The 16,759-nt window shown below is 36.3% G+C and overlaps 1 long non-coding RNA gene across 1 annotated transcript in view; it reads left to right on the top strand.

Annotated features, from left to right (window-relative positions):
- The window catches only part of LOC145982407 (uncharacterized), a 175,668-nt gene that overhangs the window by 60,145 nt on the left and 98,764 nt on the right, over positions 1-16,759 (top strand). The window contains exon 2 of the long non-coding RNA XR_014441046.1: positions 9,818-9,918. This is a non-coding gene — a long non-coding RNA (uncharacterized LOC145982407). The remainder of the gene's footprint in view (positions 1-9,817; positions 9,919-16,759) is intronic.

Genomic DNA, 16,759 nt, shown 5'->3' with positions numbered 1-16,759 from the left:
TTATTAAACGCCGTTGTGGAATTCAATTAAGCTCTGCATTGCGCAGGTATCATTTACCTCCTCCCTGCTATACATTGACGAAATAGGCACAGTTGCTTTCAGCACGCTTAGGTGTAAACTGGAAGATAAGGGTGAGCATCGCTGACTGATTAAAAGTTCTTCACGCCCGAGACTAAATTATTCTTTGCACCTTCCACCCCCAACATTCTCATATTTCTACTAGCCAATCACGAATTAAGGCTTGTCGCTCATTTTCCATATCTTTTTCCCCCTTCTTGCATGAAGTCTGAAGCTTCTTTAAAAAAATTCCGAAACTGTGTACACAACATCTAAAATTAATATTAATCTCAAACTAAGATTCCCTATTGTGATTGACCCAGAAGACGTTCTTTGTTTAATTTTTGCTTATCACTTGATTTCGGATTTTAGTTTCTTAACCTTTATTTTCCTTTACAGGTATGTAAGAAATAATAAGTTATGTCAGCGTTTCGTTAAAAAACGCAACTGATGAAGTTTTATAACGTCTAAAAAAATATTTTGCTTGTTAGAACCTATTTTTATGGCCGCGGTGGCTCAGTCGGTAACGCGTCTGACTACCATGCTCAAGGTCCCGGGTTCGATCCCCGGCCGGTTCAAATCCGGGAACTTTTCTAACGGTGGAAGCGGCCCCGGCGCCTACCCAGCGTCGAATAACATGGGTACCTGGGGGAAACCCTGGGGGTAAAGGCGGTCAGGGGCGTGATGCTGATCACATCACCCCCACTCACGACCGGATCAAGAAAGTGTGGGGCGTTACCCCCACACCCCCTATACGCCTTCATGGCGTGGTGCTATGCACAGGGGAATACTTTACTTTTTTTTTTTTGTTAGAACCTATTTTAGATTTATGCGCCTACATCAAGAATTTTTTTAGGTTTTTATATATTTTTAAAGGTTTTTACAGGATTTTTATGTCACACAGAGGCATTTGCTTTGTTTGGTCACGAAAAAATTCAATGACGAATGTGTTTGAAACGTACTCTCTGTCGATTTCCCTTCCTCCCAACTCCATGGTGATTTTTCAGATCTTGAAAAGAAACAAAATGTCTGGTGCCACTGTTACCTGTACAATCCAAAGTGGCCTGATCTGTGTGGTCTTCCTCACTTTCGCGTCACTTCGGTGCTTTGTGGCATTCACGCCTTGCAAACTAACATTTCAGTATTGAAGTTTGCACCACTGACTATGTTTTTGTTGAAAGTTTATTTTCAGCAAATAAGGTGATCCTCACAGACAAAATTGCAGAGTTTGACTGTGGATAACATGAGAAACGATTCTTGCCTAACCATGCGGCGAAGAGTGGATTTTAATAGCAAATTTCCAATGGTAAGTTCTGCCATCGTCGTGGGGTTAGGCTACACACATACTGTTATGCAAGATAGTGCGTATTTCAGGTTAAAAGTGTCCCATTTTCATTGCCGATGACTATATTTAATCAATATTTTTCAGGAATTTTGAACTATTTTAAGTTTTTTTCAACCTATTTCAGGATTTTTAGAACATTTTTTTTAGGGTTTTTCGAACCTATTTTTTGAATTTTGAGAGCCTATTTTAGGAACCTAAAAGCACACTTTTTAGAACCTAAAAATCCGAGGTCTACTTATCACGCATGAATATTACTGCGCAAATTGTCCATGATTATTTTCATTAATTTTTCTCTTACATCCTATGTGTTTTTAAGCGATGGATTTTTATGTATGCTGGTGCAGAAGTTGACAATAGCTTCTTTTGAATTTTCTTTTCATTCTTGAAGATCTCCTTGAATCAAATAAAGTGCACGAACATCGTGATGGACACTTTGCACTGTAATACTCCTGGTTCCCACTGTACGGACATTTGTTGTTATTAATGTCAATTATATTTCCCGAAAAGATTACTTTCAAATAACGTGACTTGTAATAAATATGATCTCATTACCTTTAGGTAATATAAAATTACGCTGTATAAATTCTAAATATAACAAGAGGGAAAAAACAAATGAAGTGGATAAACAAGTGTGTTAATACATAGAAATTTATACTTGTAGTAGTGACATTGAACTTTATCAAAATGTAAGCTGCTATTTGTTACAAGAGAACAGCAGAATGATCCGTTGAAGGTTGAACAAAAGCGCTTGCACGCCGGGGCTAAGAACATCGTGAGACCACTTCATGTACAATTTCACTTCTAACATTTAGGTCAAGTTTTGTCATATAATTAGTTTTTTTATATATAATTTTACCACCTTTTAAATATAAATTGTTTTCATTTTGTGGTTCTTTTCAAAGCATTTTTTTTCTCCAATGGAGACCCGGAGTTGCGGATCTACCCTTAATCTCCGGCCTGTCTCTAAGCAGAGCGTTGATTTCTACGACGATTGCTTTAAATTTTAAACCACAAAATAAACATCATAGAAATAAATTAGTATTAGAAGGGAAAATTCAGCATATTTCATAACGACCATAATTTTCTGTTTTCTTTTTTTGAGAGTGGCACTGCTCGCTTCTGTGTAGGTAATATTATCGATTCCATTGTGTTGGATGGGAGAGAGATAGTCAGTTATACCGAAAAACCTCGACTTGTAAGAAAACGAATTTCCCAGATATTTCATAACAGTCATTTTTTCCTTGAAGCAACTATAGTAAGCATGACTACTGGAATGTGTTAATAAGGAACAACACTAATATCTTTAATCCTAACTTCACTTTTTCAGTGAATATCTGAAAGCAAAACGAAGATAATGAAGATATTCGTCGGATAAACAACAGCATATGTTCTCTCTTGGCTTCGCGATTTTTATGATAAGAAAAGTCCCACTCATCTTGTAATTGTATTTGTTTTCTTGCATTTCTCCAGAGAAGTTTTTTTTTTTTTATTTTTGGAACGGCACTGTATGTGTAGCAACAGTTATCTTGTTTATAATCTGGTGTGGGGGATTTCAAAGCTTTGTCTGCAAGGTGTACTCATATTGCATTATTTCATTGTTTACCGACTTGCTTTGCTTTGGCTGATTGCAAGTCACTGGACGGGCTTGAAAGTATTTTTCTTTTATGCGTCCATAAATCCCAGAATTTGATATCCTACAAAGAAGCTGAAAAGCAAGAATTTAAAAATAAACGTTCTTAATCCAGATGTTAGAAGCCTCTACTAGCATAATGAACTACGCAAATGTATATGTGTGTAACATATTAAACATATAAGAACAGAGTTTTGAAATTCGGGGGTGGTATCCTGGCTTCGTAAACAATTTAATCTGCTCTTTATGTTTATCATTATTGTATCAGGTCGGGCAATTCTGACATTTGGTTAATTGTAAATATTAAAATTTGATGAAATGAATATGAAGTGTGAAATTATGAAAATTAGATTAATGTCATGATCCTTAAAACATGTGTTTCAAACGTAGAATTGTGTCGTAGAGAAAATATATTTATAAAAGTAAATTGAAATAAAATGTCGCTATCCTTATAAGTAAATTGTTTTAACGTTTCTCATAACTGTGGGGGAAACATAAAGTAGCTGCGTCAGGCAATATAAATACAATTTCAAATACCGCCTAGCAATGCAGGTCTTAACATAAAATGAAATAAATATACCTACATTTTGGAATGGAATAATTGTTTCCTGTAAAGTGTCAAAGATAGAATTTACGTATATCGGTGGGTCCGTCCAGGATATTTAACGTACACGATTATGTGATGTAATAGTTAAATTAAAATTTTACCATTTTTTTTTAAAAAAAAATAGTTTAACTACACATGTGCATTACACACGTTAAATTATCCTGATAAAGTCATAATTATAAGAAAGGCATTCCAAAACAATCAGTTTCTGTAATTTTATGTTTTTGAGGGCATCCAACCTGCGTCACAAGAAAATTCACGAACAGAAAAAAGTATATTCTACCTTGTAAAGTATCAACTTATAAGTGGTCTTTGCAACGTGCCACCACAATCGTAACTCCAGGATATCGAGCCACGAATTGCAACATTCTGCTCCGGCTAGTCAGTTGGAAGCACGAGTTCTCACCCAGGGATCGGGATTAAGGCGATCCCCAATCTTCCAGGAAGCTAACCACCGAATTGCAAAAAATCACGACAAATAAAATTCATATATTTTAAGATTACAATGTGCAAAATAACTTTATTGCCGTATCGCGCGCGTTACATACTTATTCGCACAAATAAAACAAATGGTATGTTGGGTCCTGCTCACTCGAAGGCAGTGATAAGTAAAATTTGTCACGACAGAATACGCGCGCCGCCTTTACTGGCCTTCACTGTTAACAGCAAGACCTCAACTTCTACCTCAGGCACGAGGCAGTTTGTTCTTTCTTACAATACTACAAACTCATACCATAAAAATAATACAAGAAAAGCTGATAATGTATATATGTCAGATTAATGCTAATTAGCGATAGTAAGCTTTTGATGTCGCCATATACACGTAGCGTCATTCCCCACTCCTAACAAAAACAGCCAATAGGAAAACGTTATTTCATTGAAAGCGAGGGAGAAATACTTTGCTATAATGTTATAATATTAAACTAAGACCACAAATAACGAAACTGATTTTATAAAATAATTCATATTTGCCCTTGCACATAAAATGATTAAATGAAGATTTAGTTTACGGATATATAACGAAGACTAAATCACTTCAATCTTGTCTACTGTTGCGAAATATCGGTATCAGGAAAAAAAAATTTAACTTGTGCTTAAAAAACAACATTTTCGTGAAATATAGAAATAATCCTAGCCATCTTGGATTTAACAAAGAATGAAAACGTTTCATATACTAATTAGGATAATTATTAGCCTATAAAATCTGAATTCATGTTGCAAAAATACGCGAATAATATAATAACATAAGATAAAACATAAATATATACATGAGTTATGAAAACAATTAAGTATAAATAATTTAATGCACGTTATTAACTTGAAAGTATACGAATAAGAGATATTACATCTTGCTCCTATTTATTTATGTAAATGGCGGTTTAAGAAATGTCGATCACATTTGAGCTGCTTCTTGTAGAATTATGTTAACTTTATCGCAAGTATAAGCACATATTTTCAAGATTTTGAAAACCATATACTCCTTCGTGTCTAACGGAAGTCCATACTTATTAGTAAAAAAAATAGCACTTTCTTCACATTTCCCTATCATAAAAAATCACTAGCTTCCTGAAATATTATTCTTTTTAGCCTAATATATTTATATTATTAATCATAAACTTTAAATTTAGTAATCCACTTTTCAAATATATAAATGAAAAATACCTTCAAATATTTCGTCGATATAGCTATATGTAACAGTTGGGTTGAAAAGTTCGTAGGCTAACATAGTAAAAAATATTTTTTTGACAAAATTCGATTTTATTATTCAATATAGTTGCCTTCGAGGGCGATACAACGATTATAGCGGTCATACAATTTTTCGATGCCATTTTTATAGTACGATTTCTCTTTAGTCTCAAAATAGGCCTCAGTTTCGGCGATTACCTCTTCATCAGTGCTAAATTTCTTTCCAGCGAGCATTCTTTTAAGGTCTGCAAACAGGAAAAAGTCACTGGGGGGCCAGATCTGGAGAATATGGTGGATGGGGAAGCAATTCGTAGTCTAATTCATATAATTTTGCCATCGTTTTCATTGATTTGTGACACGGTGCATTGTCTTGATGAAACATCACTTTTTTATTCTTCAAATGGGGCCGTTTTTTCGTGATTTTATCCTTTAAACGCTCCAACAACGCTATGTAATAATCGCTGTTGATGGTCTGGCCCTTTTTGAGGTAATCGATGAATATAATACCATGCGCATCCCAGAATACTGATGCCATAACCTTGCCAGCCGACTGTTGCGTCTTTCCACGCTTTGGATTCGGTTCATCACGTGCAGACCACTCGGCTGACTGTCGATTGGACTCTGGAGTGTAGTTATGGAGCCATGTTTCATCCATTGTAATATATCGACGGAAAAATTCGTGTTTATTACGGTTGAATATCGCTAAACATTGCTCCGAATCATCAAAACGTTGTTGCTTTTGATCGATTGTGAGCACGCGCGGCACCCATTTTGCACACAGCTTTCGCATGTTCAAATATTCATGCACAATATGTCAACACGTTCCTTTGATATTTTTAAAGTCTCAGCTATCTCGATCAACTTCACTTTACGATCATTTAAAATTATTTTGTGGACTTTTTTGATGTTTTCGTCGGTAACAGCCTCTTTGGGGCGTCCACTGCGTGCATCGTCTTCGATGCTCATTTCGCCTCGTTTGAATTTAGCAAACCACTTCTCAACGGTTGATTCTCCTGGTGTAGAGTCCGAATAATGTTTATCAAGCCAAGCCTTGGCTTCAACAGTATTTTTTTTCGCCAAAAAGCAATGCTTTATTAACACACGAAATTCTTTTTTATCGATTTTTTCACAATAACAAAAGCTGCTTCACTCACAATGCTACATCTCACGAACTAATTATCCGGCAGCTGTGAAATTTATACACGTATCTTTTGAAGTTAGTACTAAGTAAAAATCACATGGATTTAATTCTAGTAACGCCATCTATGAGTCAGCCTACGAACTTTTCAGCCCACCCGATATATTGCTATAACTTCATCATAACTTAATATTCTCAAACGTGCTTCATATGTCATTGACCACAAATTTTATCAGATTAATTTAACATCAATGGCTAACCGTTTTCAAGATTTTTATATGCTTTCTGTCAACATACGTGAAAGCTATTTAAACGCAAGATAGTCCCAATAGGAACTTTATTACTAATTTTCATACCCATTGCTAGATATAAACCACACATTAAAGACTTAACGTTCAGTTCCACCATAGGAGAGGATAAAGGCATATTTATTGCCCAAGAGGTCAACGTGAAGAACTCTGGAAATGAACCTTGTTCTTGCAGGCGTTGAACAAATGGCGCTGTGATCAACGTAGTCTTATTACAAGGGCAACTATAGCCCCTCACCCACCCACCCACACACCCCCACGAAAGATCTCGTTAGGTATGTCTAGTAATTTACCTCGGCTTGATTCCATCCTATTACCTGAATGGTAAATTTCATTTCCAAGAATTAAGGCAGCTTGATCCTTATATACGTGCATTCAGAATTTGGACACACCTGCAATTTCTAAAGACAGTGATGTCATTATAATAGAAAGCAATATAAATTAGAAAGTTGGAAGCTCTTTCGGGATTTCTGATCTTCCCGGTACTGCTTGAAAACACAGTTCCACGTAGTGCACTGCGGCATTCGAGAAGGCATAGCAAACAATGTCTACACAAAACATATAAAATATTATAGAAATGAATTTCATTATCACGAGTACGTGAGCGGTGGCGGCGTTAGGTGAAAACTACATCCGTACAGGTTTCACCTTTAGAGAAACTAAAAAATCAAAATATTAGTTATTTAAATTTTTTATTACACGTTGATCGTGTGATTATCTTCACATAAAAGTTTGAAGTTATTTTTTTAAAAATATTTCAAAATTTTATTGCTTCATCTGGGGTATTATCCAAAAGTAATAGGGTTGATTTGGGACGACATGAAATGATTTTCCGAGTGACATCAAAATTTATTTTGCATTTGTCAACAAAGTTAATTGATGACCGCACTGAGAAGTACGGTGCACAAATAGCTTACGGTAGCCATTTTCTGTAACTAATGCAGGATAACGAATTGACTAGATCCATAGCTAAGTTATTCGCCTACAATATTTTTTTCTCTGTTTGCTCTGAAGTTCCAGTCTAAAGATAAATACATTTACGCTTTGAGATCTTTGGACAATTTTGTCGAACAGGAAATATTGCAAATATATTAACTTAGCTTATTAATATTATCATTATTATTTGCCTTAATTGTTTTTGTTCGTTTCATGTCGTCATTAATTTAAGATTAATGTTATCCTTATATTTGAGTTACTCTAGGTTATTTTATTACCTTAGACTACGTAGACAATCTAAAGTGCATTAAAATTAATTTTCAAGGGTTTCATGAAAGGAAAGTGACACTTTCAACTATATTGGTTCCTAACGAAATGAAAAGAATCCCATTTACAACAAAATGTCTCTTCTCTTCTATTATCAACTATGGAAGAAGTTAAATAGTATGCAAAAAACAACAACAGATGGCAGTCGTGAGGCAAAAGTGGTCTTTTCCCCATAAAACACTAGAATATTTCCTATATTAGGTCTCTTCCTAGGTGAGAAATTGTTCGAATTTGGAAGAGAGCATGAAAAATTCTCCTCACACATCGGCAAGTGATACGCAGGATAATTTTATTTTAATTCCACGGCGCCCTTTGCTAAGTTATCACCTTTCGCCATGTTGTTTACATAGATTACGTAATCTAAGTGTATAAAATAGTCTACGTGTAGAATGTAGACTATCGTTGTTTACGCGTAGACGCACATCGCTTGGGTCAGTTAAAGAACTTTTTGAACTCTCTCTCTCTCTTTGTTACTGTTTCAGACAACGTCAATTCTTGAATTAAAAATTACACAGATTATTCCTCAGCTAGTTCCCAAAAGCACCGCTATTCGGCAGCAGCAGTAGATGGTACATTAGCGTCACCAACGGCGAAACATTGAACTAACTGCCGAGATCGTTACCATTTTAGGCTGCTGTTAGTTCGTAATTTATTTTGTAATAAGGTCAATCAACAAAGGCACTGATTTTCAATTGTATAATATTTGGTCAAAGTTGTTTGCTATTGGTAAGTCTTCTTGATTATATCACAGTAAAAGAAGGCTGTTCTAAATTATTGTTTTTTATACTTAATATTTTGTTCTAATAATTTCTAATTCTCAACTGGCGAAAGTAAGTAGTTGAAAATAATAAAAGTGGGTAACAAACCAACATTTTCTGAGTGTAAAAAATCCAGTTTTTTTGTCCCTACTTCAAAGTTTTTACTTGTTTCCGATTCTAGGTCGGATGATGTTTATTTTATGTGTTCCCTCTTCTATTCCATAAATTCATCATTCGTTCTCATAGTTACAATTATTGTAGAGAGAAGCAGAAAAATCAACGGAAATAAGTTCACCTGTCTTCAAAGAAGATCCTTAATTCTTTTTCTTGCACAAAAATAATATTTCTTTGCCGAAGTTTTTTATATCACTGGAATATAATGCATTGCGACATATAATATGATGATAAAGTTAGTTTCAAGACATGAAGGAAAAATATATGCATCTTTTCTATCCAAGGAAACCAGAAAGTAGAGGTCCCGGGTTCAATACCCGGTGGAGGAACATGGCACAGTGGTTCGGATACTACTTTAAACTCTTTAAATTAGCCTATCTGCGCATAAAGTAGACTTCAAGCAACAATTCAGCAACATCTTAACCAAACCAAAAACTGAAAAATAAACCAACGCCTTTTCTTTTCTTTAAGAGTCGATTATTAAATTAGCTATTTTTTTAAAAAAAAATAATTTGATTAATTTTGTGTACAAATGTTAGGAAGATACACCAAAAAATGCATTAATTGTACACCTTCACTTATCAGGGCAGTAAAAAACATTTATAATTTTAGACAACTCCTCCTCTCAATGTATTGCTGCGAAGGTAATAAACAAGTCTTGAATGATGAAATATATCTGGGACCCCTTGATTACAAGGCACCACAGTTGTTGGAATCCCATTTTAAACCGTAGGCCCAGTCCAAATTATCGTATCTGAGCATAAAATGCACTTAGAAAATTTTAAGAAATATTTTTTTGATGTTGCAATTAATGTTACTACTTTCTTAACCTATTTTTCTTTCACTTTCAGATAATATTGGATAAATAGATTTACAATGATCCATCCACGACTACCCAGGCGATAAAGAAGGACTGGAAGTCTTCTCACCGCACCATCTAACAGGGTATTCGGTAAGTAGAAAGTATAATAAATGTATCCTTATAAAGATTGTCGGTGTGGAAAAGGAGGAAAGAGAAGAAAAGACAACCAAATCCTACAAATGTTTCCTTGGCTTATAAACCTGCCGCTTGGAATCCCATTCGAAATGAATTTCGGCGTACGCAATGCTGCTGCTTTTATATATATATATATATATATATATATATATATATATATATATATATATATATATATATATAATAACGGTTCTAAACATTAAATTCACAAACATCTACCCCTCACTTTCTCGCCTTTAGATATCGGCTGTTGATAAGGGTTGAGAAATAAAATTATGGCTACGGGCGTCGATACGTACGTCATTCTTTCCTCAAATAACTCACCTTTGGTTACTAATAGCGTGCATATATCCAAGGAAGCTTACCATTCACCTGTTTTCTAAATCGAATTTTCCATGACTGTGACACTATCCGTTGAATTTCTGGGGTTACACAAAATTTCAGGAACGCATAGGCATAGAGGTGGTTGTTGGGGGGACATAAATAGCAAACCTCTATTTTATTATGAGGGGATTGAAATTTGTGAATAAAGGAGAAACCATCAAATGCATTGGCATATGGGTATGAGTTTTTAAGTCCACTAGATAGGCTAATAGGAACTGAACCTACAGTTTAAAGTGAGAGCCGAACCACTTTATACCTCCACCGGCTATAGAACCCGGGATCCCTCGATTACAAGGCAACGACATTACCATTACACCATCGGGATTCATCGATTGATTTAGTTTTTTTACTTTGTTTTTTTCTGCCACTTTTGGCTAATCGCGCCGATGAGGATGAAACTTGGTAAAATTTTAATGGCGCCCACGCACCAGAGATTCGTATAGATGACATCAAAACAAACAACTTTTCCCAGTAACATTTTTCTCAATGGTGCGTCGATTCGACGCTACAGCCGTTCAAAAAAGACCGTTTTGCCGCCTGGATGCTGGCAACCCAACACAACATTTGATCGTACCTGTGACGTCATATCCTCCGGCGAAACAGCGCACGGCAGGGTTGCAAGGAACACACAAATGTTGTGAAAAATGACAAAGTACCAACCACATTATTAGCTGTAAAACAAAGCGAGAAACGCGTCCAGCAGACCGAACATCATAGCCTACCAGCCAGAAGATCAGTAGTCATCTCAGGGGAAGAGGGAAGTGAACCAACTATACGAGAAATGGTAAAAAACTTATTCAAAATGAAATGTCAATGTCGGATTTTGTCTCAGCCTACATCTAAAATATCAAGAACTATAAATTTTATTGGACTTACAGCTTACACGTGGCTGTTTACGCCCAACTATATGTCAAATATTTGCAAATCTCGTTGCAAGGTTGATATCTACAGGTTTGTGTCCAGATGCCATGCGGTACTTTTGTGCTGATAACTGAAGTAGAGTGCCACACACGTAAATTTGCCGTTGCGTAGAAACGAATTTTCGTTTCGTCTCCCTCTCTCTTAGCATCATGTGTTCTACCCTGCTCGAAAACCTTCGCTATTGTTGCCATATTGTCATTCCATTCCTGGACACACTCGCGCAAACATCATTGAAAACAATTGAATAGCGCTCCAGCTCGCGGTTCCCACCGTTCGGTAGGGACGCTAATGTGGCAATATAGCACGGCGTAGTGCTTGCTTCTTTTATGCAGTGCATGTTCATTGGCTAGCTAGTAACTAGTGTTGCCAACTGTAATAATGAAGCACTATTTCTGTCACGGAAGGGGAAAAGGCAGGTACAGTGGCGGTGAGTTTTGTTGGATTGGAAGCACCATATTTTTATTTTATACTAAGTATTTGACCGGTTTGACGTTGTGTGCGTGTATTGCGTGTGTGTATGTAAAAGTGTGTGTTTGCTAATGAACGTTAAATTCCATAATGCCTCCAGTTCTGTCGAAGTTGAAATCAAAAACCTTGCATAGCCAAGCTCGGGAAATTCTAAGCAACGTGCACGAGTTCATGAAGGAGGAAGCCAGTCATGGTGTTAGCATCCCAATAAAGCATTTTGGCAAGAGAGCAGCGAACAGCAGCAACAAATTGTTCATATTTCATAATTTTGGAATTATTCAAAATAAATAAATTATGTGGCTCCAACATCATTTCAACTCTGGCTCCGGCACGTGTTCTTGTAGAAATTGCATAGAGGAGGCTGTCATTTTTGCTGCTTAATGCGATACATATTGTTTTCTGTGTTAAAATTGCCATGCTTTGATGGGTGACCAAGTTCATAGCAGGGCCGGCGGAAGGGGAGGGCGAACCGTCCCATCGCCCAGAGCGGCAAAATTTGAAGAGAAGAAAAAAATAAGCCTATTGAAAACTGTGATCGAGCGAGATATTCTTTTGCGCTGAATAGTATTGAAATAGCATAAGAAGTCTCATTATTTATTTTATATTTTGATGTTTTAGTTAGGAATATATTGATTTTCAATTTTCCGTTGCTGCGTAATGACCGGGGGGGGGGGGGGTCGAAATAGAGCGGCATCTGCCGCCACCTCCCAGGGAGGCAAAATGACTAGCGCCGGCCCTGGTTCATAACAAAAGAAAAAGCCGCGCAGCTTATCGTCTAGAAGCAGTATATGTACTTGTTATTGTTGTGGAAGCCGGCATCCTTTGTAAATGTACAACAAAGGCAACCGACTGTCGCCGATCTCAGAGAGGAAATAATAATACTGCTTCAGGAGGAGTGTTATGGTGCAATTGTAGCGGTTTAACACGTTGGCATGTTATTATCTGCCGTTGCAGTTCCATACCAGTGTATACGGGTTTTGGGAGTGAAAAGTTAGAACGCCACCAGTGCATTAATGCAATGAAAAATAATATATATATTTTTTTTATTTTGTTTGAAATCACTCAAATAAGGAATCGTATGAAGAAGTCTTCTTTGCAGCATTTTTGGTAATTTTACTTATGTGTTAGTTCATATTTTGCGAATTTTTAGTCCATATGTATGTAGCTACATACAAAGCCACTTGTTAGTACATATTAATCCTAGTCCTGGTATAATGCATGGCGTTTAAAACTCAACGTTAGATAGACCTGAATTCTCTAATTTTATTGTTGTACGTAACAGCTGTGCATCGGCGCACTGCAGCGATTTTTCTACCTGCTCCATTAGCAACACTGCTTCTTTAGTTGTTTCGCGCATCGCACGGCAGAATTATCTGCGCTGGACTCTATCCGAGGTTCACGTTGTTACATTACGACTAAAACACGTACAACCACAGTAACAATCTAATGATGAATCAGTAACGAATAGACTGCCCTGTTCACATTTGCAAACTATTACATGTGTATCCGGTGCATAGATAAACACAGTCGTTGGAGAGCTTGTATTACTACTACTTATATCCCTGTTTTTCAACCATTTTTGTCACTTGCCTCATAATGCTTTGAATATACATTATATTATGTGTTGCTTACCTTCGGAATTTTGAGTTCTTTCATTTCTATTTTGTCATCTGTTCAGTGTGTCACAGACAACTAGTATCAGAAGGACGAAGTGGATAGACTAAATTGTAGATGCCAACTTGGTAACTAGATTTGCAAATATTTGACGTGTAAGCTGAGACAAATTTCGATATGACCACTTTCACTTGAATTCTATTTTCTTTCTACTATTTTTCGTATCGTTTGTTTACTTCCTGTTGGGTTACAGAACGTATTTTCTCGTTTTGTGTACGGTACATAATGTGGCTGATTGTAGCTATGTCATTTTTCACAGAGTATGTGTGTTCCTGGCAACCCTGGAACGCATCGCTTCACGACGGGATATGACGTCACAAATGCAATCAAATGTTGTGTGTGGTTGCCAGCATTCAGGCGGCAAAACGGGCTTTTTTGAACGACTGAAGCGCCGAAATGACGCACCAACGAGAAAAACGTTACTGAGAAAAGTTGTTTGTTTTCATGTCCTCTAGACGTTACCGTGGTCCGTGGGCGCCATTAAAATGACACCCTGTATACAGGGTGATTCAAAAGTCGCGCGACATAGGACAACTCCGTTATTTGTGCAGATACCGAAAAAACGATAGAGGGCAAAATTGTTGGACATATGTTTGAAATCATGACCGTGATGTTGCATTTGTTTTATTTTCATTGTGTGCAGGAAACAAGAACAAAATTGTTGGAAAATACGTTTTAAATCATGACCGTAATGTTGAATTTTTCTGTGCAGCAATAACTAATAACAAGACTAATAAATGGTCCATCTGCTGTTGCAACAATTACACTCATGATTTCCAACAAAGTATTCCCTACACTTACGCCCTCTATCGTTTGTTCGGTATCTGCACAAATAACGGAGTTGTCCTATGTCGCGCGACTTTTGAATCACCCTGTATATCAGATATTATAAAGTAGCAAACTAATTCCTGACTGGTTAAAAATGTTAATAAATTATGAAATTGTTAAAGTGGTTTTTATTATGTATAAGTTTTTATTTAGTTTTTGCTTTATGTTAATAGATTTCATAGTTATTATTGTCTTCCATTCTTGTTTTATTTTTATTGTGCGTATTGACGTAGATTTGTTAATGATCTCTTGAGAGAGAGAGAAAGCATTCGACACTCACAACCACACTAATTTGTGTGTTTTTTCGATATTATTCTTAGGAAAGTATATTTGAAATTAAAAGTAATTGCTTATCTTTTGGGGGTCGTTTGAGGCCAAGATTGTTGGTGGGGGGACCCCCTGCAGGATTTCTCACCCTGGTTTAAATATAGTAGAGCATAATAATTATTCATATCCAACCTTCGAAAACTGTACAAGATATTGCAAAATTAAAATATTTACCCGCAAAAGCAGAAGAGAAAATTTTGTGAATCTCTCGCTCCAAAGGATGGATTTGCAAATAGCTATACACCACACAGTTTACATACGTATCAAGATCAGCGGACGCACCACAAGCTATAAAAGGGAAATTTAAAATGCGCATCTCTCGTCATTTGTCATGTTATACGCGAGAAGACGCAGCAATAAATGCTTCTGGAAGTTTTTTATTAGTATTATTACTCGTAATGCACGATACGGGCTGAAGAAAATGGCGCAAATGTAGGACGGTAGGAGAGAGCGAAATTCTCGTGATCGAGTTTTTGTTCCTTCTTTCCTCGAAGAAAGGGGAGGAAAGAAAAATGGATAAAATAGCTTCTTCCGAGGAAGATGTGGCTGTGGAGGAGCCTTTAATTTCAGTAAATCACTTCCGAAAAGGAAAAAAAATCTTCTGCAGTTTAAATTACGTGTCGCGTTGCTGGTTATTTATGGTTGCCTGGCCGGAGCGGTCTAGCCAGCGACGCCGAGAGTAACAGAGGAAGAAGAAGAAATCGTATGATTTCTGCTTGCATTATGGAAGTAGCTTGTAACTGCTTTTGAAATGACACATGATATAGAAAACAAGAGCTTTGAATAAAATAGGCCTATATTTGTGTTATCTTTATACATATTAAGTAATATCTAATGCCTCCAAAGTATTTTATATGGACCAGTAATATTTTTAAAAAATAATGTCGGTATTCCAATTTCGTTATTTTAATGCCGTATTAAAGGCAATTTTGTGGTAATTTTTCGATAACAGATGGCAGCACCGTTTGCCATGGCAACCGAGGGCCATGTTGCCAGATCTCAGCGTAAATATAACCAAGGTAGATACATACAGGTTGGTCGATTAGGGTACTCGATGAATTAAAAAAAATAGTAGTAAATTAGGGAAATTGATAATCATGAGATTTTAGTTATATGTTCTTACAGAAATAAGCAATATATCATCAGTGGAAGGTAGTAATAGTCGAAATATTAATATAAAATCCGTTGTTTTATATTAAGTATTTGTTTTAATATTTAGAACTCAGAGAAGAAAATGCAATAATAAGTGTAGTTAAATATTAAATAAAATCCGGTGTTTTATGTTCAGTATTTATTTTAATATTCAGAACGCAGAGAAGAAAATACAATAATAAGTGTAGTTAATTCAAACACGAAACGGACCAAGTAAGGACAGTAATTGAAATAATTGAAAACATTTTGTGAATTCGTTTGAAGCAAATGCTGCGTTGACTCAGGCACGTATCCAAGGGGGGCGCTCAGGGGGCTAGAGCCCACCCGAAAGTTTTCGGTTTACTCTAGATAAAATGAGGCTTTTTGATTTCTTGTGTGTGTGAAATAAAATAATGTGACGAAAATTTAAGGGGAGAAATAATTATCGAGGCAAGGTAATTCTTTCTACAAACCTGTAATTGATAATAGCACGTGTCCAAGGTGGGGATAAGGGGGGTCGACCCCCCCCCCAGGAAATGTTTCAGTTTACACTAGATAAAGTAGGTTTTTGGCTTCTTGAATAATGTGACGATAATTTAAGGAGAGTAATATTTATCTAGGCAAGACAGAAAATGTTCTATAACCCTGTTATTGATAATAGCATGTATCCAGGATTGTTGTTGTCGCAGCGAGAGCGTGTAAAGATTTGTCATTATTTGGAAACTACACAACAAAGCGTGCTACGAGTAGGACGATTTTTTGTATTATTTATTCTTTGGAAAGCGGGAAAGGAAACGTTCTTAAATAAGAGGTGGAGTCGAACTACTGGTAATATTAACGAAACGTTTTATCTGCGGAACATTCTAGAATATAATGAAGACGTAAATACCCGGCTTCAATTTCCCGGTTGATCAGTACAACAGAATCTGTTAGTAATTCGAAAATGAAGAGGACTAGTGACACAATTTCCCGTAAACTACCGAAGTCTACTTCTAGTTCGTGTCCAAAGTTGAAGATATTGACGTCTGTGGAACTCTAGGAGCCTCAGTGTAGTGCTATAAAA

This window comes from Lepisma saccharinum, chromosome 1, assembly GCF_977018435.1.
Source record: "Lepisma saccharinum chromosome 1, izLepSacc3.1, whole genome shotgun sequence".
Lineage (NCBI taxonomy): Eukaryota > Metazoa > Arthropoda > Insecta > Zygentoma > Lepismatidae > Lepisma > Lepisma saccharinum.
The sequence above is the reverse complement of the archived record's forward strand: the minus strand, read 5'-3'. Positions and strand labels throughout refer to the sequence as shown.